We start from the raw sequence: 23,875 nt of genomic DNA, 5'->3' as shown, positions 1-23,875 counted from the left end.
CTCTATGTATACTAGGATGAGAGGGAAGAGCACAGGGTAAGGAATTTATTCCTAATAGAGACGGCAGCTGATACGCATAGTTGAACAAGACTGATATTAAAAACCATACAGTACAGAATTCATACTTACATGTCTTGGGCCATTGGCCTGCTTATAGCTGACAGCGGAGTTCTATCACATCGGTCTTATATCGTCGTGGCTCCATTCCTACAAGCAACTTTTATTCGCAGCCACTGATGCCCACGCTTCGCTGCGGGTGGTCTGTTTGGTATATCAAATCTTGGAAAAATTAGTAAAGGCTAAGATGTCTTTTCCATTATGGGTTATATGGAAGGGTCTGCTTGATACATTGAATCTTGGAAAAAATACATCAAAGAAAGCTAATATTTGTAATAAAATCAATGGCTTTCTCATATAAAGAAACATTTGCTGGAGTGATTAGATTGAAAGGACAGCACATGGTAGGATTACATTACACCATGTGGAAAAATCAAGCACTGCAATACAAGTACATCACCCCACGTGAGGGTTTACAAAGAAGTGAATTAGGGTTCACTACCCTTAGACGTAAGCGAACCTAGCTAGAACTACTAATTCAAAGCACAACACTGGGTGGGGATTACATTGTAGGTGGAAAGAGCAAACACTACAGTATAATAAGGGTACATCTCACATAAGGGTCTACAAAAAAAGTGAATTAGGATTCACTCCCCTTAGGCGTAAGGGCACATCGCTAAAACCACTTTTAAGGGTCTAGCTTTGGACCATATTAACTTCATTCCCTGAAGGGGCCATGTGGCCACTTAGATCATGCTTCGGAGCTTGAGAAATCCTCTGAGAGGATGGCATGAGGAGAGATGCCATCTCCTGGCGGTGGCTGAGCGAGTGGGAGAATCTCTTCGCCATCAGGTGACCCTATCTCAAGGGAGGCCTCGGTTGGAGGAGGTGCAGGTGGTGTGTCCACTATTTTCCCTTCCATGGTTGTAATTGGGATTCCATCTAGTATTGGGCACTCTCTATCTTCCATGGCGACAATCTTTCTCCTGGCCCTAGTGACAAGATAGATATCCTTCAGTTGCTGAGTGTGCCAGTCTTCAGCTTGTTTGAAGGCTTCAACTGCCGCTGCCTCACGGCTCTCCGCCTCAGTGGCCTACACCTTAGCATTTGCAAGCTACACCTGGAGCTCTCTAATCTGCTTCTCTGCCTCCTCTGCCCTACGAATGCACCTCCTCAAATACTTAGCCTGCCTATCATACTGCTTATCCAAGGAAAGCAAGTAGTCAGTCATGAAAATTGTAGTTGGATCACCTTCACGGAGCTCAGGGCCTTCGAGGGTCTTCATTCGGGCTACCCACACAGGGCTGTTCTTGACAAAAGGGGGGAAGAATCTCATTAGTGTACGACATATTGGCTTCTCATAAATCTGGCATAGGTACCTCAAAGCTTTTCGAGCGACAGCTTGGTAACTGTCCTCGAACCAAAACCCTACAGTGGACACCACCCAAGGATTTATGTCAGGGAAATCCCTACTTGCCCCAATATGGATGATCACCTCACACCTCTGAGTGCCATACTCCTCATACTCCTTCCTACATATTCCGGGTGATCCAAAATACCTATCCTGACCATGCTGGCATACAGGAGCTTGGGGAAGCCATCCTTGTTCAGGCAATAGCTGGTGGTCCACCCTTCTTCTGCCATCTGCGAGGAAAATGAAGTCAATTTCAACATATAGGAGAGGGTAAGATTTATGTAAATACATTCATGACTTACTTACCTTGCTAAGGGCACCAAGAAGAGCAACACAGCACGATTTGTATAAGAGAGTAGAAAAAGGGAGGAACTACAGGTATGATGCTTGATGGAAAGGTTGTTGTGTTAGGGCATGCCAGATCTCATGATGTGGAGAAGATCTTCGGTGCCGCATCTTATAGATAAAAGGATGGAGCTGTGTCCACCAATCCAAGGACCTTCTTTAATGCGAAAGACTGTGACAACCCACGCGGGTAGTGTTGTGTAGTGACATGGGCGGTGGTGATGTGACAACGTGGGAGTAGCTGTTGGGTGCTTAAGGGACACACTCCATTACTAATGGGCATGCTCTGCCATCTCGACACCCTGCATCTATCATCTGCGAGGAAAAGGAGGAAAGTCATTTTTTAATATACATGAGAGGGGCAGCGAGAAGAGGAAGGGAGCCCAATTTGTATAAAAATAGAAAAAGAGAGGAATTGGAGGTACGATGCTTGACGGAAAGGTTGTTGTGTTATGGCGTGCTAGATCTCCTAAGGTGGAAGAGTCTTTTGGTGCCATAACCTATAGATGAACTGAGCCATGTCAAGCAATCCAAGGACCTTTTCTAATGCGAGAGACTATGGTAGCGCACGCGGGTAGTGTCATCTAGTGGCATGGGCGGTGGTGATGTGACAACATAGGAGTAGCTGTTGGGTCCTTAAGGGACGTAGTTCATTACTCATGGGCATGATGTGCCATCCCGATGATATTCTTTAATGTTAGCGACTGTGTCATCGCATGCGGGTGGAGTTGTGTAGTGGCATGGTCAGTGGCGAGTGACAAAGTGTCAGTAGTCACCAGATGCCTTAGGGGCTTTCTCCATTATTCATGGGCATTAGTGCCTTTATGTAAAATGCATAGAGACAAGATGATGACAGAAACAATAATGGTGTGGCAAGTTGTAGGCATTTTGCAACTATATGGCTAGGGGACACAAATGAGGTCAATATGAATTTTCCAAAGATTACAAGTTGGGCGCACGGTTTACATTCAAGCACCGGACTGGAAAGAAAATTTGTTCGCTTGTCAACCAAACAAGCGCTAGGATGTCGCTATACACACTTCACATGTGGAAGTACACGACGATATTGATGTAATGGACAGTGCCGTTATTGCCAATAGGCGACGCCTGGTCTGATCAACGTCTACACATAAGAAGGAAATAATGGCCTAGTAACATTTACCTCGTAGAGAAACAATGCAAGACAATACACCCATGAAGAGACAAACTCAAAAAATGCACCAAATACTTATCCTCTAACTAAGAATGAGTTGAATATAGTTGACTACCATAGGGAAAATGAGCACCCATATAGTTTGTGTTTGCAGCCTACTTTAGTACCTAGATGTGATCACCTATAAAACGAATTAGTTGGAGCACATATCAAATCCTTAAGGATATTGTATTTCTCTGTATGGTTGCCATGTGGAAGTGCACATAAACAGTGATGGTAGAAGAAATTAGATGCGTCGATATAGTACACACCAGTGGCAAACGACTATGTCCATACTGCCAATGATAGTTGGGATGGGTGCGATTTACCTAGCTGACTAAAGACGCTAATCTATAACCTGTTCGGGAGATGAAATTACTCATCAAATAGCACCATACCCATTAGCACAATATTTATGGGGAGCATATAGAGACACACATACATACACATGGGTGTGTGTGCGCGTTCATATGTGCATATAATTTCACATGCAAAATACAGGTATTCATAGTAACATATTAACTGAGCCAATATTGGGTCAAAGCACATACTATGATTTATTATACAACCTAGACGGTGGGAAGGTGCACACTTGAGACACATAAAAATTACATTCTAGGGCACGGACAATTCTGGATACTATAATATATAGTGCCATTTGCCTAACACAAGATTCCAGATGGACTAAAATGTCCCCCTGTTGGGGGGGAGCATTATGCATGCTAGTACGAGGTAGATTCGCTAGGTGGTACGCGGTCTGTGATAGATATTGATGCGACAAATATAATTGAAGGAGATTATTAGGGTAGCCTAAGGCCTCATCCGCACTAGACTGAACTGGATGGTGGCATCATCATTTGATTGAATTCCTGCGAGAGATTACACAAACACATGTAAATGGATTGCCAAATTAGGAGAGGTATGTAACGTGAAGCTAAAATTGGATAGTAAATAGCTAGGTAGCACGCGTACCACTCATTTAACATTAGCCAGACTAACACCAATGGTGTTCTCCTGCAAAATGTTGATTAGCTCGCGAGCAAGACCTCCATATCGTATCTCTGGTGCTTCTGCTCCTGTGTACGTAACTGATTGACTTTGTACGCTTGTCACTGTAGCGCTAGACGCTAGGGGAAGGATGTTACTGTATCTTGCACAGATGGAGCTCAGACGCTCCAAAAGAGCCTTATGGGCATTGAATAAGGCATCCTTCTCCGCACTCAATTCTCGATATGTGGTCTGAAGGTATTGTGACCAGTACATATAATAGTGTAAGTGCCTACTTGTTTCTAAGAGTGGATCATAACTTATATCCTTCACCAATATATTTAAACGTGACATGAGGTGGAAAATTGCTAATTCAGAAACATTTTCTTCTGCCTCATATCCGATTCTGCAAGGAACACCTCGGAAGTTCTCAAGCACCGTGCCTCTTGTACCATCTTTAGAAGGGATTTCAACGCTAAGCCAGGCCATCCTTTTAGAGTTCTCCATCTCTACCACCCCTGCAGTACGAATAGTTGCGCCTATGCTGTAATGATTTGGCGCAGGATGTCCTTGCGCGAGATAACAACTACAAGAGGTTCCTAAAAAAGAAAAAAAATATGTATATAGATGAGTAGATACAATGGGTTATGAGATCATGAAAAGAATTACCACCTACCTGCATTTACGCCTAGCCATTTACACGCTAGGTAATCACTAACAAGAACATGTGCAATGCATGAAATAATAGCTACTACCAAGGTGGGCATACGAAACGGTGTTGGCTGTGCCTAATAACGTTAAAGTGTACCTGGGTTACGGAATCACTTGACTGTACTCTCTGGGAGCCCTGTGGCATTGGCTCCCCGTTCGTGCTCTTCCCCTTGTCCATGTTACCGCTACTCATTCTGCCATTTGTCAGATGTATGTAACAACGAATTTTTATGATGAGCATATTTCTTAAGAAAAGGTGTACGCGATTAAAACTCACATATATATTCGACTCGCTATCATCTAAAGGAAACAACACATGACCACACTTCACTTGTATCCACTTGTTTATTCAGAGCTACCAGTTCCCATGCTCATATGCAAAAATAGATGTAGCACTGAACGAAGGAGATTCGAAGTATAAAAATGAATAGAAATGTTGGGCAGAGAAACCTATGTCTAGCTTGGCCTATGCACGTGGGCATGTGGCACAAACAGTGCACTTTTGCTGGTGGGAACGAATGTGAAAATGTTGGAAAGCTGATTTACCTATCTGTTGGTCTTTGCCTGCCCGCGAGTAGCTGATCTAGGATGTGTGGTCTTGCATTGGTCTGTAAGTATAAGTAGACACACATGCATCGCTAGGGGCACGCGTCTGAATGGAAACACGCAATAGGTGACCAGGACTGGGAACCCAAATAAATATTGATGTGATAACACCAGAAGTGTAACTGTGGATGGCACTTGTCACTATAAAGTGTAAATCCAGCGAGGCGAGACATGTGACCACTTAAACAGAGGCCGTAGTAGGCATATAAATTGACTGTCGTGCACCGGCAAAGTGTGGTCAAAATCACTTGCTGTCTTGCTCCAAGAATGCAACCACAGTACCCCCGCCGAACAAATAATCAAATAGTTAGTTTACGTCCGTCTAAGTTTATAATAAATAATAACAACATCTACGTCTACCAAAAAAATTAATACAAAATATATTATATAACTAATATAGCTAATCCAATAGTACTTAGTGTATATCATGAACATTGTTGTTGTTCTATAAAATTCAATCAAAGTTTAAACTGTTTGGTTCTCAAAAAATGAGATTATATATTTTTTTGCACGGAGAGAATATTTCTAGCAAGATTAAACTACGGAGAAAATGATATGAACATGCACGCCTCCAACGATGTGTACATTTGGAACTTTATTTTATTCTTATAAAAGTCTAGTGAACCTACCGAAACCGTGGGCAATACCAAGACAGGCATTTGTTTTTGCCCGTAGAAGAAGCATCACGCAGGAAAATTGTCACCATCCCCAATGCTGTCCTTGCTTAAAGGATGGTTGTCATACTTGCGCTATGGCTAAGCATGCAGGCTAGCATTTAATTTTCATAGACTCTGAAGCATGTTTTGTCTTGTCTCAATTGGCAAGATGGGTGACTGGCTGACTGTCTTATGGGTCAAACAATCTACCTCATATGATGGAACATAAGGATAGAGGTCCTAATGCAAAATCCAGACCTCGTTTAGATTGAGGTTAGGAATCAGTATTTGGCACTGTAGCACTTTCGTTTGTATTTGATAATTATTGTCCAATCTCAAAAGATTCGTCTCATAATTTATAATTAAACTATATAATTAGTTATTTTTTTATCTATATTTAATACTCCATGCATGTGTCCAAAGATTTGATGTGATAGAGAGAGAGTGAAAAAACTTACGCCCCAAATGACAAGGTACTCCCTCTGTCCGCAAATGCTTGCAAATATACGTTCCCGAGGTGAAGTTAGTGAACAGGAATGTATCCCTACTAGATTGACAGACTTTTGTCTTCCATCACGCGCACATGCCACAACACCCATGGCTGATTGTCTGGACAGAGAGCTGGCGGTAGATTCACCCAGGTGCAGATGAGAGGGTCCCACCACTGCTAGCCTTTTATAGGTCTAAAATTGTAAGCTTTCATGGACACAGCGTTTGGGCCTAGAATTGTAAGCTTTTACGGACGGAGAGAGTATTTAATTCTAGATTTAGAATAAGCAATTTTTTTTACAAAATTTGATCAAGAAAACACAAGTAATATTAACAATTGCCTCTACAAATAAATTTGCTATATAAAATACACCCCATAGTGTAATAACCCATATTTGGTATCACATAATGTTAATAGTATTTTGTATAGATCTAGCCAAATCTAAAATCATTTATTTTATTGGAAAGTGATAATTCTGTTCCCTTTGGAATCGAAGGAGTATTTATTTTAGGGACAGTGTAGATATTCATGCCTGAGTCCAATTTTAATATGGGTGGCAATAATAGGTACACGTGAACCCATTTTAAAATTGGTTCCTATATCTATCAACATCAACACCCATACTCGGCTATCGGTGTGAGGTCAAAACGTGAAATGGGGTGGCCAATAGACGACATACAATAAACGGGGTGGGCTATCCTAGACCCCTTGCTTTCATTTGCATTTGTGTGAACCATAGTTTCTGGGAGTCTCTATAAAAGGGGACACAAAGCCTATACCATCATAGAATCCTATACGTGCAAGAAGGAATCCACGGGGGGCGAGGTATGGCTGACAAGAAATATGTTTATCAATTCCTACTTCTCATTCACTAAGCCTAAGAATAATTAGGCATCGCGCTGGTTCAGTGTAGGGAAGGATCTATAATGGCCCCATTCGCTTGTCTTAAAAATGGCTTGTTCGGCTTCTTTTTTCAGCCGGAACAGTGTTTTTCTCTCACAACAATTCAGCAGGAACAGTGTTTTTCAGCCAGTTTCAGCCAAGTTTCAGACCAGCGAACGGGGCCAATATGTGCTTGGCACGATATTTAGATGGAACACCTATTAATACCCACTTTTTGTATAAGCTAAGCAAAATATTCTGCAGCTGCGTCTCCACTTTCCCTAACATACTGTAATTTCTTCCTTAGTTACCATCCCAGATGAGCTACATGGCAAAGCTAACCATCAACTACTTGAGGAGCCTCCCATGGATTGTGCGTCAGCTTGGACTGAATGAACCAAGAATAACATGCAAGCAGAGGGAGGACACGAAGTTCTGTGCTATCATAGAAGTGGACCTTCTTAACTGGGTCTCCATGGGATACTGTGGTCCACGAGAGTTCACAGCCACCTCATCGATTTCTGCAAGAAGAGCCATTGGAAAGGCCGCTCGTGACGCTGTCACTATGCTAGAGAAATTTGGCCTTGTTAAAATCAATGATTTTAGTAGGAGGAAACTGGATGTATGGAAGGCGAGGGTGATGGACGTCGCAAAAATATGTAAGGAAGTTGTTGAAGAAAGGGACGACCTTGAAAAGACCTGTTCACGACTACAAAGTAAGCAAGGCAAGTTACTCGCAGAGAATGCTATGTTGAAAGATAAAATATCGAAGCTAGAGAGGAAGATGGCCCGCTATGGGGAAGGCAAATAGCCTGGTAAGGCCTTGTTCGTTTGTTTCCAAAACCAAAGGGATTGAAGGAGATTGGAGGGAGTTGAGGAGGATTTTGACTTATAGGGGATTTAATCTCCCTCAATCTCTCCCAATCCCGTTGGTTTTGGGACCAAACGAACAGGCCCTAAGGGTGTGTCTGCTTGTGGGGTGAACGTAGCTAAACGAAACCAACACTGATGGAGAAGATGGAAGCCTAGCACAGTTCAGCCCACAGTCTTGTAATCGGAAAACAGACAGCTAAATAGATAGATGATATGATAGACTGTCTGTAATTACTAATTGAGTCATTATTAGTTGTGAATTTTATTTTTTGTGTACCAGTGTGTTGCTATCTGCTATTCTGGAGTATAAAATATCAGCCTGTTCGGGAGACCGTAAACGATCGTGGATTATTTACTGCTGGCTGGTTTGATGTGAGAGAAAAATACTATTCCTGGCTGGAAATTTACGATCGTTTACGAGCAAGCGAACAGGCTGTATGTCATCCTCCTCTTCACCGTCAGCCTTGAAGATTTCATCTTCGGCGCTATTAGATGACGTGCATTCTCATCCACAGGACCATAACATTATTTATGCTAATATAATAACCAAAAAGTAATTACCAAACCGTATGAAAGAGTGAAAACAATAGACAACTTGGGCCGCAACTGTGAAAAAAACAAACAGCGAAAATGTGGGGGTCTGTCTCAAAGCAGGAAAGCAGAAGGGCTCGTTTGTTTTCTGACCAGGAACAGAGATCACCACTAGGTTCGCAGTAACGGAGAACGCGAGGCCATCTAGAGTGGGGCGGCCCAGCGGCGGCTCGCACGCGACGCCCTGGTAGCAGCTAGCGTGTGACGGACCGGCGCTGTGGACAAGAAGCGTTTCGCACAGGGAGCCTTGGCGGTGGCTCCCGCGCAGTGGACTGGCGGCAACGACTCGTGTAGGGTGTGCCAGCGGCGGCTCACGTGGAGTGGCCGGCGACGTACCGGCAACAACTCAAGCAGGGCGTTGTGGCGGCGGCGGCTCGTGGAGCAAGTCTTTGCAAAATTTACGCTACACATATGGCATGCTCCAACACGATGTAATAGCAGCAAGTCATAGCGAGAGTAATGCTCATCACAGCTTTAACGATCGTGAGCAGGTATCTTGTATGAAATTAGGCCCACAAAATCATAAGAGCGACAACTGATCATGGACAATCTTTCGTTGTCTTCCTACCTCTGTATATATTGTGTGGAGTGATATATGAGCGCCTGTGAAATGGTGCTACACATGTTATATTTATGAGCATCGCAAGCTAATTTGTTTAATTCCATACTATTATGTACCATAAACATCAGTACTACTCCCTTGTCTATGCCTAGTTAGAACTAGAAACATTTGATTTTGGGAGTCAAAAAAGCACAATTGCTATGGGACGAAGGTAGTAAGGGGACAAGTTCATCTGATCCATGAGAGACTGAGACAGGCACTGCTGTACAAATGTGACCAGACAGAGCATGTTTCACGACGCCAAACAAATAAATGCAGCCTGCTTAGCCAAACAAATAAATGTGCGTCTACCACTGCATCACAAGACAGGGGTAGGGGATGATGACACTTGTACATTTGGATGGGTCGTGGGAGCGGGGAGGTGCTTTCAGCCCTTGTTTAGTTCGCGGAAAGTTTTTTCAAAAAGTGCTACAGTATCCATCACATCGAATCTTATGATACATGCATGGAGCATTAAATGTAGATGAAAAATAAAACTAATTACATAGTTTGGTTGGAAATTGCGAGACGAACGTTTTGAGCCTAATTAGTCTATGATTAAACACTAATTGCCAAATAAAAATAAAAATGCTACAGTAGCTAAATTTCCAACTTTTTATCAACTAAACACGGGCTCATTGTTGCTGCTGCCATAGCTACAGGCACACCAAGAGAGCAGTAATTATAGATGGTACCCATCAGCCCTGAGCCTAGCGTGCACACGGCTGCACACCGCCGCTGCGCTGGTCCAGGCACGGAAGCACCAAAGCAGCAGCAAGCCTTGTCTTTTCCAATTACTACCAAGTAGCAGCCAGTAGCAACCAAAGGCTCCAAAACTTGCAGCTTGCAAGCGCACCAGGCAGCAGCTGGTACCATAACGTGACAACAAGTGTCTAGGCGGAAGCCTACAGCATGCAACCACCAAGCCGAGTTTTATCTACTCTGACAAGACTGTAACGTAACGATAACATCCTTGCGCTAAACATACGGCCGTAATTTTCCTACCGGAATCAAATATTCTAAAAGGTTAGTAATTAAAGATTCACATTTCTAAAAGCTGACCCAAACACGCTTTTCTGACGTTATGTATTTATGTATATTGGAGATGGTAAATGCATATCGTTCCATATACCAATTCAAGACATATGTCCATTTAGGATCCTTAGAATATTCGGGGCACCGAGTGATGAGTAGTAGGTAACCCACATACTAACATATTTCGCACAGAACCTGCCTGCAACATGATTATTGATATCATTCTCTATAATCATGACGTAAGATTATTGGATTAATTCCAAGAGCAAAAGATGCACTGTTTTACTTATGATGAAAGAAGTATAACAGCGGCAGCCACAGCCAAATAAGCACAGCCGATCAGGCTGGTAGAGCAACCTATAGCGGCTAGCCATCGAAAGGTTCCTTAAATAGACCAGCCCTATACCTTCCAGGACACCCCTTGCCCTTCTCCATTGCTCTCCAGCCCCATGGAAGTAGCAGCCTAGCGCAGATACTCACTCCTACTATAACCCCACGAACCTGCTCGTGTCTTTAGAAGGAAAAGCAAGGTGCGAAATGGGCATGCTAGTAATGATTACTCCAATTGTCCATTATTAGTTTTTCCTTGTGACTAATTGTCCATTATTAGTTGTGACCTGTTCCGTCCACTACAGCCTTGCACTGTCGACAACTTATGAAATGTGTCTCAACACCTACATGCCACCTGGGTACCTCCTAACGCACAGGTGTGGATTCTGAATTTTCACAGAACCTCCGCTCCCATGTATCTTCTGATATATTCTTGAAACCGATGTTACTCGAGTCTGCCTCCTATCCAAAGAAGTGAATCCTCATATCACCTGAGTTTGTCTTCTATCCAAAGAACTAAACCACAACAATGCTACATGTCGTGTAGTAGCGGGTACGTGCATTGGCACATACTGTCGGATAGGGTAAAATACAACACCAATAAAAAAACACCAGGTGGCAAGTGCAACCGTTCGTCGCTCAGCGTGCTGGCCGTAATGGCTGCCATGGGCATAAGCGCTGAGCGTATGGCAACGTTGCTTGGCAACAAGTTTGGTCACCCCTGTCCCATGCACAGGTCAACAGTAGCGCACAATCGGTGCAGCTACTTTTGTCTAGACTGTTCGGAACTACAACAAGAGGCTTTGTGCTCCCTCTGCCGAGAAAATCATCAATCTCATCGGATTTTACAGGTTTTCAAATGCTACCACATCTAATAAAACAACCACGCTCTTCTATTTACTCCTATCATTGTATGTAACACCATGTAAATCATCACCTAGGTGCGCAAAGTATCATTCAAAGAAGTGGTACGGATTCAAGATATCGTGGGATTGGTTGACATAACAGGAATACAACAACATTCCATCAACCAGTGTCAGGTGGTACATCTGACCAGGTGGCCCACCAATGGACGCTCTCTCGTGGGATTCAAGCGTGGGCGCAAAATCTACGAATGTCTGTCATGCAAACGGCGCCTAATCGGTGTGGCCTGGTTCTGCTCAGTCAAATGCAAGGTGAATTCATCATTTTACCTTTTAATGCAGAATAAGCCATTCCATGGTCACCAAAATGTGGCACACCTCGTGATTGGGCTTTTTTTCCTGCACACAGATAGAAACGGAGGCACGTAGCACCCCGGATCCCATAGGAGATGCGGAAGGTATAGGCAAGTACCGTTCCTTGTGCGACATGTACCATGCTACTCAAGTTGGAAAGGAGAAGAAGCTACTCGTGGAACCCAAGTGTTCCCTCAAGATGGGGAATGCTGTAGTCTCTAGCTCACCCAGGGTGCAAGATGCTACGCCATCTATGTGCTCACTCAACAAGGAGGCTGCACTGCCTAAGAGCCTACCTGATGCTACCCCATCTACATGCTCACTCAATAAGGAGGCCGCGTTGCCTAAGAGCCCTCATAAAGGGAGACCGACACGCTCACCATTCTACTAAGCCATGAACACCGTCCGAGGAGGGGTACATGCAATCCAGAGGCATAAAACTGTCCAACTTAATTTAGTTTCCTTCTACTACCGTAGCTGTAATGTATGTGTATATGTACAGGACAACCCGTATGTTGTTCTGAGTAGAGCCCCAGGGCATGCATACGGTGGGTATGTAATCCTAATGACGCACCATCCATGTCACCGGGGTTTTGTCATACAAGTTTCTAGATGCTGTTATATGCATTCCTTTTTTCCTCTGAACTGTATGCCCTCTTGCTCGCACGCGGCAGCGCAGTAAATCACCACAGAGCTCATCACGTTCAAGGCTTTTAGCTACATGCATGCATGGATGCGTCGTCGTTACTTTCATCAGGCACCGGCTCCATGCATTCATCGCATCTAAGCCTTCATATGCACCCATGGTTCCAGAGCCAACCCATAACAGTGCTGTGTTTTTGGCGACCAGCATCCATGTATGGCACCCCTATTTTTTAGCCGGCCGGGAAGATAAGCTAGCATTAAAGAGGCAAGTTCCAAGAGCCTGACGGATACACCGAGCACACCCTGGCATGCAACTATACAAACAGCTCACACGTTGTTGAATGGCACGACGGGAGCCTCGGCGCTCGAGAACAGAGATAGAAGTGCATGAACGATGACGAACAGGGACGCGCCGACGACTCTAGACACGCTCTCCAAAAGCCCGATGCTCGGAAACGGAGTCGAAAAGCACATGATTCTCTCCGAGAAGGAACGATAGAACAAGATACTATGGATGCACATACGAATCATCTGATTATCAAGTGTCTGTGTGTCTCTGGAGACAACCAACTCCTTAGGCTCCAAGCTAAGTGACGCATACACTGCGCCTGTCCAATGTAAATTTCCCCTACTTCTATCAAGGTTGCATACAAGTTCACATCATCTACCCATTGCAGCTAATCTAATAAAACTATCTCCAAGGTGCATTATGTCTTGATTTAGATGACGGTAAGCTGTTTTGGAAAAACCTGGCCATCTGGGTACTGCATGTTGTAAAAAAGGTACTGTAGAAAGCTGCTACTACACCAAAGGACAGACGAATCACAAGTAGAAGCACGTGGGCACCACATAGGAACGGAACGTCAAATATATCCATTCAAACTGATAAACATAACCGTACAAACTAACTCGGAGTACAATATCTTACATGGTAGTAGCAACGTGGGTCATGGCACGATGCCAGCCCAGCCAACAGGAAATGGCCTAATACATATGCTACACTGGAACAGGTAGACATACATAGGACCTTATTGAATAAACTGATGTAGCAGAGTCTAGAGTACATGATCCTTTATGGACCACAAAAGGCTAACACAGACAGCGGCACATATCGAAGCATAAGTGCAACATGTACTATTTATTGCTCCATGTGCATATAGTGCTGATTATTAGGACACCAGCACGGAGAGCACACGGCAACCACATGTGTGGTCTAGACAGGAGGCGTAGCGGCGGTAGTTTTTTTTTTTACAACACGTAGCAGCGGTAAGTTCATGGTGCAACACACGGATGCAGGCCTACTCGTCACTGGAAGATTAAAAAAAAGTGCAATCATTTAGTTGTTCAAGGTGCCCAGGGATACAACACGATAGAGAGTAATGTACCTTGCCTTCTCTTTCTTTGAGAAGGATAGTTCCTTCCGAGCAGATCTTGATCTTTTGCCCAGATAGCTCCTACATCACACAAATACATCATCATTAGGCTCCGTACCACGTTTACAGTAAAACTATTCCATTCATTATGGAACCTATATATCATGGAATTGGGTATCATCTTTAATCGGAATATTAGGTAGCACACAAGAGTGGCAGGTGATTATATAGAGACAAAAGGTGCATACCCAGTATCCTCACGAGCACTAGAGAGCACTTCCTTTTCCTTCGCCAAGTCTTTGCCATCAGCAACTAGAACAGACTCTGGATGTGGAGTGGAGACGCTTTCTACATGGGTGGGGACCTTAGCCAAGGTGGGATCAGCATCATCATTTTCTTTAGCAGAGGTAGTATTTGTTGTCTCAACCGTTGTCTTAACACTAGAATCCTTTAGTACGGTTGAGGTTTTACTGGATGATGGACCCAGAGGAGAGCCACAAATAGGAGAACGAGGACCACCACGCTAGCCATTAGCGTCCATTGGGGACGCAAACACCCTCCTAGCCAAGAAAGTCAGTTGTCCAGTCCTGAATGTCTGCTCACTAATTACCACCTGGAACACATAGTTCTGTCCAACAAGACCACGGAGGGGAGCAGGAAGTAGAATCTGATTAGTTGAGCTTTCTTCCACAAGGTCAGTAGTAGTGCGCCGGACAACCTGCTCTGCTACACCACCAAATCAAAATATTTTGACACGGCCCGTACCATCCTCAATCACCACACCTAGCTTGTAGCTGTGTTTGCATGGAAAACAATTACTAAGATTAGCTGACAGGCATGAATACGGGAAGGAAACCAATGGCGAGCAAGGGATACCTAGGGATCACTGTTGGCTGCGTCTCATCACAGTTGGTACACTTGAAGCCATCAAAAGTTGGCTTTAGCCCTTGTTTGCATGTAGCGCATCCCTTGTACCACCATCCATTCGAAACGTCAACTTCCCATATCCTTGCATCACAAGTAAAGCGTACACCCTAGAACATAACAAAGGTTAAACTCCTCCACCATGCAACAATAGGCACAAATATGATGAGTCGATAGGAAGGAAGTACATTATTCTCATGAGGATCCAATGAGAGGAGCTCCAACACAGTCTTCCTATTAGAACCTAGGTCGTCCATAGTACCGGCTTCAGATGCACCATCTCCTGGTAGGAGCACGGCCTCAGAACCTCTCCCCTGTAGGCTGAGGACAGGACAAACTACATGAGCACACCCACACAGGCATGTGCATAACTTAACAAGAAAAAAGGTTGTGTAATAGGTTACCTAGCACGGAATGCATTGACCTCAGGTATGTCAATGTTCATGTACCATTTTGTTGCATCACCACTCCCACATGTTGCATTACCTAGGTTAGTATTTAAACGGGCAGATCAGGATGCATGATGGGCATAGTATTTAGCATTGAGGAACACGATGCTAACACTCACCCAAGTATTGCCTCACATGCATCCCAGCAAAAACTATTATAACTGGTTCATCTTTACCAGCAGTTTCAGCTAGGAACTCATCCTCAAAGGTTGTGGCATGCTCAGCCCACAAGGTTACTTGCAAAAGCCGGTCACTGCAGCATGATGAAAGATCAGGAAAATAATAATAATTGCCAACAAATGCATAAGCAAATACGGAAACCAACCTTAAATCGCGTAGGTCCACCAAACGCCTGACAGTCGTCCCATTTAGACCACTAGACTGTATGACTGGATGGATGACAGTAAGCTGTCCAATAACATCTGTTGAAAATTCCATCAACATAACATGATATCAACATTACATCGCCAAAGAGGCTACGGAAATCTGGACCATGAGGCTCAGCACGTACCCACTAAACCATGGCCACCATGCTTGTCTCTTGCCCTATGATCCAAGTCCTCAAAGTCCACGAAATTAAAAACATAGAGTGGAAGATTGTTGGATAGCTCCGCAGGGACATCCTCAACAACAGTCCATGGGGTAAAAAAGATCGTGTGTGTGCTGGGCACAGCATTGTACTTCCTTCCTTGCTTGCTAACTTGAAACTTTTTTATCATGTATGAATGCCCTTCCACTAGAGCATCAGCGAACTTGTTGACATCCTTCTGGGCAATGCAGGCTGTGATGCCTACACCCTGATGCACAGAGATTCAAAAGTTCATACTAACCATGGAGTAAAACAATATAGGCACATGTGTCAGGCAGTCACCTGTTCGTCAACCAGAGCAAGTTCCATGGCAGTAGCACCATTTCCCTTAGAAATCCTAGATGAGTGCCACATCCTAGCAACTCTAACCTTGATGCACCAATTGTGCCTTGTTGGATTAATATGGGATAGCAAGCTGTACTCCATCTGTCAACAGAGGAGCATGGAAGGGGAACAGGAGTCAAATGAAACACAAAAAAATGAGAAAAATACAACAAACAATTGCAGGGGTGTATGGGTGACATGGAAGATGCCATAACAATTTGGACAGGTATGGAACACATATGGTAGTAGAGGAAACATTACCATAGGGCTTGGAGGATTTCTCTATAAACAATGTTCTCAGTGGTGTTGGAGTCTAGATCGATGTCATCATCAATCAGAACCCTAAGTCCATCTCTAGATGTGACACGCGATATAGCAACATAGAGTTGTCCATGAGAAAACACTAGACGGGGCAGGTATAGGCCAACACTATGCAAAGTCTGTCCCTGGCTCTTATTTATAGTCATTGCATAACACAGCCGCACTGGGAATTGGCGTCTGCTAAGTACAAATGGCCATTTAGTGCTAGATACGTGCAAGGAAATTCGAGGAAGGAGGACCTTATCACTAATATGCGAACCAGTTATTATCTGAGCTTCCAACACACGATCTCCTAGCTGTGTTATTATAAGACGTGTACCATTACATAGGCCAGCACTCTGGTTTAAATTGCGCAGAAGCATTACGAGGGAACCAATCTTTAGAATAAGCTTATGGGGGGATTCCTTTGAATTGCAGAGAATTTAGGAACTCAACGGGATAGAGCAGGTCCAAGTTACCATGATCCTTTGACGAATCAACCAAACTATCCGAGCTGAGGTATATCCTTTCATGGCCTGGGATTAAGGAAAGCACATGGGTATTAATTTCTTCAATGGTGTCATTTTTTGGAGCAGCAATAGCCCGTTCCCTTAGATATACTGGGTCAGAATATGAGGTCTCTAGGTTAGGGTAAGTAGATCTCACAATGTCATCAACAGTAGAACCAATCCTTGGAATTATATATCGCGTGGTATCTCGATAAGGTCAGAACCTTCATCCTCATTATGGGCAGTACCTTTTGCAGTTCCATCACCAATGCTCAACACCCAATCATTGAACGATTTGATTTGTTCAGTTGGTAACCCAGCACTCGCCATCCCAAGCAGACGCATATTGATTGTAAGCCTCAGGATCCTAACATGGCTCCATAGGTAGGAGTTAGTAATGGATGCATCAACCATATCTAATCTAGTACCACCCTCAACTACAGGCATCACTTGGCGGAAATCTCCACCAAGTAACACAGTTTTCCCACCAAACACCCTATGGAAGCTGGAAGAGTCTATTTGTCCAAGGATGTCACGCATGCTATGGTCTAAGGATTCAAAACAATGCCGGTGAGTCATGGGGGCCTCATCCCATATAATCAAAGAGCTCTGAACAATTAAGTTAGCAAGAAAAGAACCCCTTTTAATATCACACATGGACGACTCATCAATAACTATAGGAATTTTAAAACGAGAATGCACAGTACGGCCTCCAGGGAGCAAGAGTGAAGCGACACCAGAAGATGCTACAGCTAGGACAATATGCTTTTTTTAGCGCAAACGTGAAATCAGCACATTCCAGAGAAATGTCTTCCTAGTTCCACCATACCCATACACAAAGAAACAATGCCCTGAATTTTCATAGACTGACTGCAGCACAACATCATATATATGTCTTTGCTCAGAGGTCGACTGGTTAGCAAGGGTATCATGCATGTGTCGGAGATTTGCAGAGTCATAAGCTAGCTCCTCAGCTAGTAATCTATTTTTCATCTTATTGCTAGTGCTAAGGTCAGGTTTAGGTAAACCATGATCTGTCATTGAAGCACCATTTTTGACGAATAGGCTATCAAGCTCAATCAGGACCTGATTCTTTAGATGATGGTCAGGAACTCTGTAGTAAGGCAACTGCATCAGTTTCTTTATTTTATACTCTATATCATCAGTGAAATATGTGTAGAACTCATGGAATAGAGACACTGCATCACAAACAGAGCAAAAAAGAATTATAGTAACAAGAAGCTGTCTCATCTGAGCGGCTGAACCCCACACGGATGCTTCCCTTAGAGCCTCACGCCACTCACTATCGTTGCCAAGGAGGCCCATAGCCTAGCAGGCATCCTTGAATGTAGGATACAGGACACCACTAATCGTCCTAAGATCTTCATATGACGTAGCGCCCTTGACAACATTCAAAAGCATACGGAGGTAGTAAAGTTCACCATAGCTAGGGTTGATGTATATGGCTCTACTGATTTTTGTAGGTCCCTTGCGTGGATGCCATGCCTTGTCCTTCCTATTCCAAACCCATTTCGTGGGGAATTCTATGTATGTTAGCTCTCGGGCACATGGGAATGTCCTGTTAGTAGAAAACCACTCAGTCAATGTTGTCCGCATGTGATGAGGGTCATCCACAATGTCAGCCAATGGTTGCCTAGCTGGATACACGATAGTATTCATCCAAGGGAGATGCACAGCTAACCTCTCCACTGCAGGGGTTCTATAGTGTATACCAAATTCAAACATACGCCATATGGCTTCATGGGAGGATAGGTAACGGCAGTCAATGTATTCTTTAACCTCATCCACATCTACAGGCTGCCTCTGGGCATCTAGTGACTCCAACGGCTGGGAACCATTGGTGGTACCAATGGGAACATCATGTGAATCGCCATCGGGGACTTGGGTGCCAAATGATTCAATCACCGCTCTAGCGCGATCTGGGCCCTTGGTAATATACTTAAATAGGTACTTGATGAGGTGTGTTTTATTGCACCACTCTACATTTATGTGTGCCACAAATCGCTTTAAAAGTGCCAAGTTGTATGGAACAACCCACCTATTGTCAAGTCTAACCCCATACCGCTCCACAAAATGCCCAGTATCAGGACGACGCCTATACCGCACAAACCCATCCTCACCGACAAGTGTGTTTGTCTGGTAGTCTTTTGGAAAGAATTTAGAACACTTTCTATTTTTCATACATGGACATTTTTGGTTAATCTCGCCACAAGGACCATGCACCATAAATTCATCAACAAGGTTATAGCCGAGAAGATCCGATTGTTTATCTGGTACCTCTGCACATATGATTGAGTCAATAAAAGAGGGACGTGGGTCTCTAGTGTTACCTTGAAGCCAAACCAAGATATGGACGTGGGGTAGACCGTGTTTTTGGAATTCAACAGTATAGAGGACTAGAAAAAATTACAAATAACATCATTAGAACCAAACGTGCATAGAAACAACTAGTTTTTCAAAGCCAAGGGGCAACCCTGGCACAAAAAAAAAGGAAGTGTACCTGCTTGTGTTTTCCCAAAATAAGTCCCTTTATTCAGCTCAGAAACAAGTTTGTCCACCTTTAGCTTGAAGACTCAGGCTAACTATGTCAGGTCTAGCGTCATACCTCTGCCCTGCAACAAACGCAAGAGCATCAGCTATTTCCTGCCACTTTGGATTACATGTAAAAGTAATAAACAGGTCCGGAGGACCATAGAATCGACAGATGGCCATGGCATCTTGGTAGTTCTGTACCATGTATCTTTTACTCCCCGTAAAGCTAGCGGGCAAAATAACCCTTTTGCCAATGCTATTTCCATTCACATCACCCTTATGTAGTGCATCTTTAATGCCCTTGTACACCTCGGACCGCAAGTTTTTATTGTTCTTTACTATAAACCTGAGTCTGTTCTCCTTTATGGAGGCAAAGGCATCAACAATGTATTGCTGGAATAGCCTATCGCCACGTATTAGTGTTGTTGCCTCACATCTACGCTGTTGTAACCAAAAAGCATAATACTCAAGCATAGTAACCTCATCTCTAGTCCTAACGGGCAAGGTTCCTGATCGGCTATATTTAATTCCTAACTTGAACCCCTGCTCCCCACGAGGGAACAAAATTGGGTATTGCAGTGCCATATAGTTGGCATGTAGGTTGCTAATTCTTCTAAGCCCACCTCCTCTATCTTGAATGATTACATCGGGGGTCTTCTTCTCCTCCGAGAAATCCCCCACTATCAAAGCAGCTATCTCTGTTCCTGTTGGCGCGCTATATTGGGGTGCGACCCTAGACCTATCGTGCAACAGCCTAAGCCATAAAGATTGGCACTGCCCATGTCCCAAAAGGTCTCTAGCCACCCTAAATGATTTGACCAGCCCGTTAGACTCATCAAACATCCTCACCAGGCCCTCCACAATTGATCTGTCAACTTGGCTATCGCTATCACATTCTCTATCTCTATCGAAAATTGATATTCGATTCTGGACTTCGTTTTCAGTATCATAAATGTACAGCTGCGCGTACACCGGAGGTCTACCCTCATCTGGCAACAAAGACCCAATTCGATGATGAACCTGCCCATTAATTTTGAATACATATGGCCCAGGGCCCCTGTATATGCATGTATCAATTTTGGCTCCCAGTGATGTAAAAGCAAACATTGAATTATAAGAACGAATAGACCTGATAAAGTACTTAGATAAAACATCACCCCCTGGGTCCAATAGTTTATCCAGGAAAGGAGGGGGGCTTTCCTGGAATGGCAAGCTGACCTTACCTCCCCTGCAGCAAAGATGAAACCGAACACTACCCGCTTCACCTGGATATGTCCTTTTAACACGTTCCTGATACCAGAACTGTGCACCACAGTACTGGCACTCGTGCGCAGGAGGGCCGTAATACGAAGTCTGTTCCGCAGAGGATACTGCAGGAGGGACAAGAAACCAGATTAATCACCTAGAGTATTGGCCTACACCAGCCCTCTAGCCCCAACACATCTTACACTGACCTGGACTGCTTTGCTGCCCAGCGCAGGGTCCTACGCAACAAATACATCTCACATGTCAGGGATAGGCACATACTTGAACCCCTGGATAAAACTTACTATATTTATGAGTAAGGGGAAGCAAACAGGGCACCTTTCTTCTTTGCCTCCCTTATGGATCTACGAAGTGTCTGTCGCGCACGTATTGTCAGTCCAGCTACAGGTAGGACTGAAAACAAAAAAATATCCATTATATCCATGAGACGTAAAGACAATATTTGTATAATATGAGAGAGGAGGCACAATACAGCCAGACAAATCTATTTGTGTATGTGATGCTCTCTATCTACGCTTGGGGTCCCGGGGGGGCTCCATATAATAGTACCATGTCCATGCATGCCAATGCCTAGCTCGACTAACATTCCATCCAGTGAAAAAAAACAGATTTATGTTTGATCCAACGGAAAACATTTTACGTTTATTAATCTTTCTGGAAACAGATACAACTCCAAGCGGCAAATTGAATCCCTCTGGAAACAGTTCCAACTCGACACGGCAATCTGTTCGTTCATCACGGTATAGTATAACACTAGAAAGTAAGCAACTATGAATATGATATTATTTAGCATTTGATTAGCAGCCAAGCGAGACAAGGAGCTGGGAGCAAAGCAGCATCACGCAATTTGGATGGCGGTGTCGCGTCTATTGGGACGGAGTTCGCAGCAGGAATAACAGGGAACCCACACTGATGGATCGAGGGCAGGAGGCGATAGATAGCCATTGAGGATAGATCCCCTCTCCGGAGGGGAGGGGGGGTATATGAACGCATACTAGGAAGGGCGGCGACGGGGGAAACGGGAGGACGCCAATGCTGTAGAGGTGGACCTAGAGTAGCACAGCACTGGAACACACCCGGCGCGCCTCCTCCGACCATATCGTGGACTCGTTTGGCGGGGCGGCTGGCAGCCGGCGCTGTGGAGGTGGACCTAGAGCGGCACGGTGTAGGTCCAGACCCGGCGCGCCGCCTCCTACTACCATGACTCAGCCCTATCGCGAGATAGGCGGCCATTGCGGCTACTGCGACCGATCCCCTCGCCTACACCGAGAGGATAGAAGCCCGGAGCCAGGCTGGCGAGAGACGGGAAGGAGGATTGGAGCTGGGGTTCGAGTTCGAGCTAGGAATTCTGGTCAGTGCGAGTACTGGGCTCCTAGCCCATCAGCAATTGCCTAATGGAAGCCTAGGGATCCGGGGGGGGCCCTTTTCGTTCCGGACAGAGGGACAGGCAACACGTACGCCAACCATGGATTCTTCTCAAAAACAGATATCTAATCACTTTCTCCCAAACGTTTATGCTTCAAAAATGTTAATCAGGGTTCGTATAACACTAATCAAATGGCTAACAAGATCCAGGTCTAAAATTGACTCTTAATAAGGAACATTAGCTGCTTGTGAAGCAAATATAACGTCCGAGAAGTTTAAAAAAAGTAATAACGTCGAGTAGCACTCAAATATGATCCAACGATACAGATTTAGTGCAGCAAGAAATTATTTTCAAATTATAAAACCACAGGATGGTAGACACAACACGAAAAATAACGCGAGGCTAGGTAAGGGCACCCGGTGCTGCAGCCGCTCCCTTGCCACGCCGCCTCTTTCCAGCCCGGCTAGAAGAAGGCACCCTTTCCATTGACCATGTCTATACCTGTACATACAGTACCATACAACAGGTATAAAAAATAAATATTTTAATTCGTCATTTTCTCATGGCTTCTATTCATACTTTCATAGGCTATTTTTAAAGGAAAAAGCCCTCCCTTCACATTTACTCTCCACAGTACACGTGGAAGTTCAAAAAAAATGATTTTAAAAATGTACTCGAAAGAAAAACGAGATGTTCTAGTAGAATTCCAATCGTTCAAAGACATAGCATTGCACATCAAATAATCACTTGCGCACCATGATGTGTTAGTTACCACACGCTAGGCAACAAGGACCTTCACAACCAGATAATTGTAGTCTCTCAATACGCAACGAATAGCCTAGTGCTGGTGTATGTGCAATGGCGATGTGGCTAGCCGAGGTGGTGATGACCGATGGCCTTGGAGTCCTTTATAAATAGTGAGGGACATGCACAGTAAATAGTGCAACCCTGAACAACAGAGTAAGTACTAAGTACTCCCTCCGTACCATTAAAAGTATCGTTTTGGACTCCGTGCCATCTTGTTTGATTGTTCGTCTTATTCAAAACTTTTATATAAATATTATTTATTTTGTTATGATTTATTTTATCATTGGAAATACTTTAATAATGATCTAGTTATTTTATACTTTATAAAAAAAAGGTTCGATAAAACGAATAGTCAAACATGGTATCCAAAAATAAAAGACATGACTTTTAATGGGACCAAGGGAGTAGTGCATAGATGGTAGCACAGGGACAAGACAAAGAGCTTTAATTATGAGGCTTCACCACATCAAGATACATCACATCATGTGGTCCAGCAGAGGTAAAAAGGCAAGAAAAAGAAAAAGTGAATAAATCATGGCTCAACAAGTATACAATTCTGTAGGTGCTGGCACATCAATTCAAGTAGGATCTAAGACGGAGGCACCCTACCTTGGAGTGAACAAGGAGATGGAGCTCAGAGCAGACAACTACACGTGCTAAACAAGGAAGACGTCTGTCTATCCAGTCTCCTCTCATTAACTATTTATAGTAATAACTATGGATCAACAGGGACACAGTTCTGCTGCGTGCTGGCACATCAAGTGAGGGCCAAGACTGAGGCAG

The 23,875-nt window shown here is 44.0% G+C and overlaps 1 pseudogene; it reads right to left on the bottom strand.

The window, feature by feature from the left end:
• Positions 1-14,528: 14,528 nt before the first annotated feature.
• On the bottom strand, positions 14,529-16,393 carry LOC136461503 (replication protein A 70 kDa DNA-binding subunit B-like; annotated as a pseudogene).
• Between the last annotated feature and the right edge of the window lie 7,482 nt (positions 16,394-23,875).

This window comes from Miscanthus floridulus, chromosome 1, assembly GCF_019320115.1.
Source record: "Miscanthus floridulus cultivar M001 chromosome 1, ASM1932011v1, whole genome shotgun sequence".
In the NCBI taxonomy this organism is placed as follows: domain Eukaryota; kingdom Viridiplantae; phylum Streptophyta; class Magnoliopsida; order Poales; family Poaceae; genus Miscanthus; species Miscanthus floridulus.
This window is presented reverse-complemented; position numbering and strand designations above follow the sequence as displayed.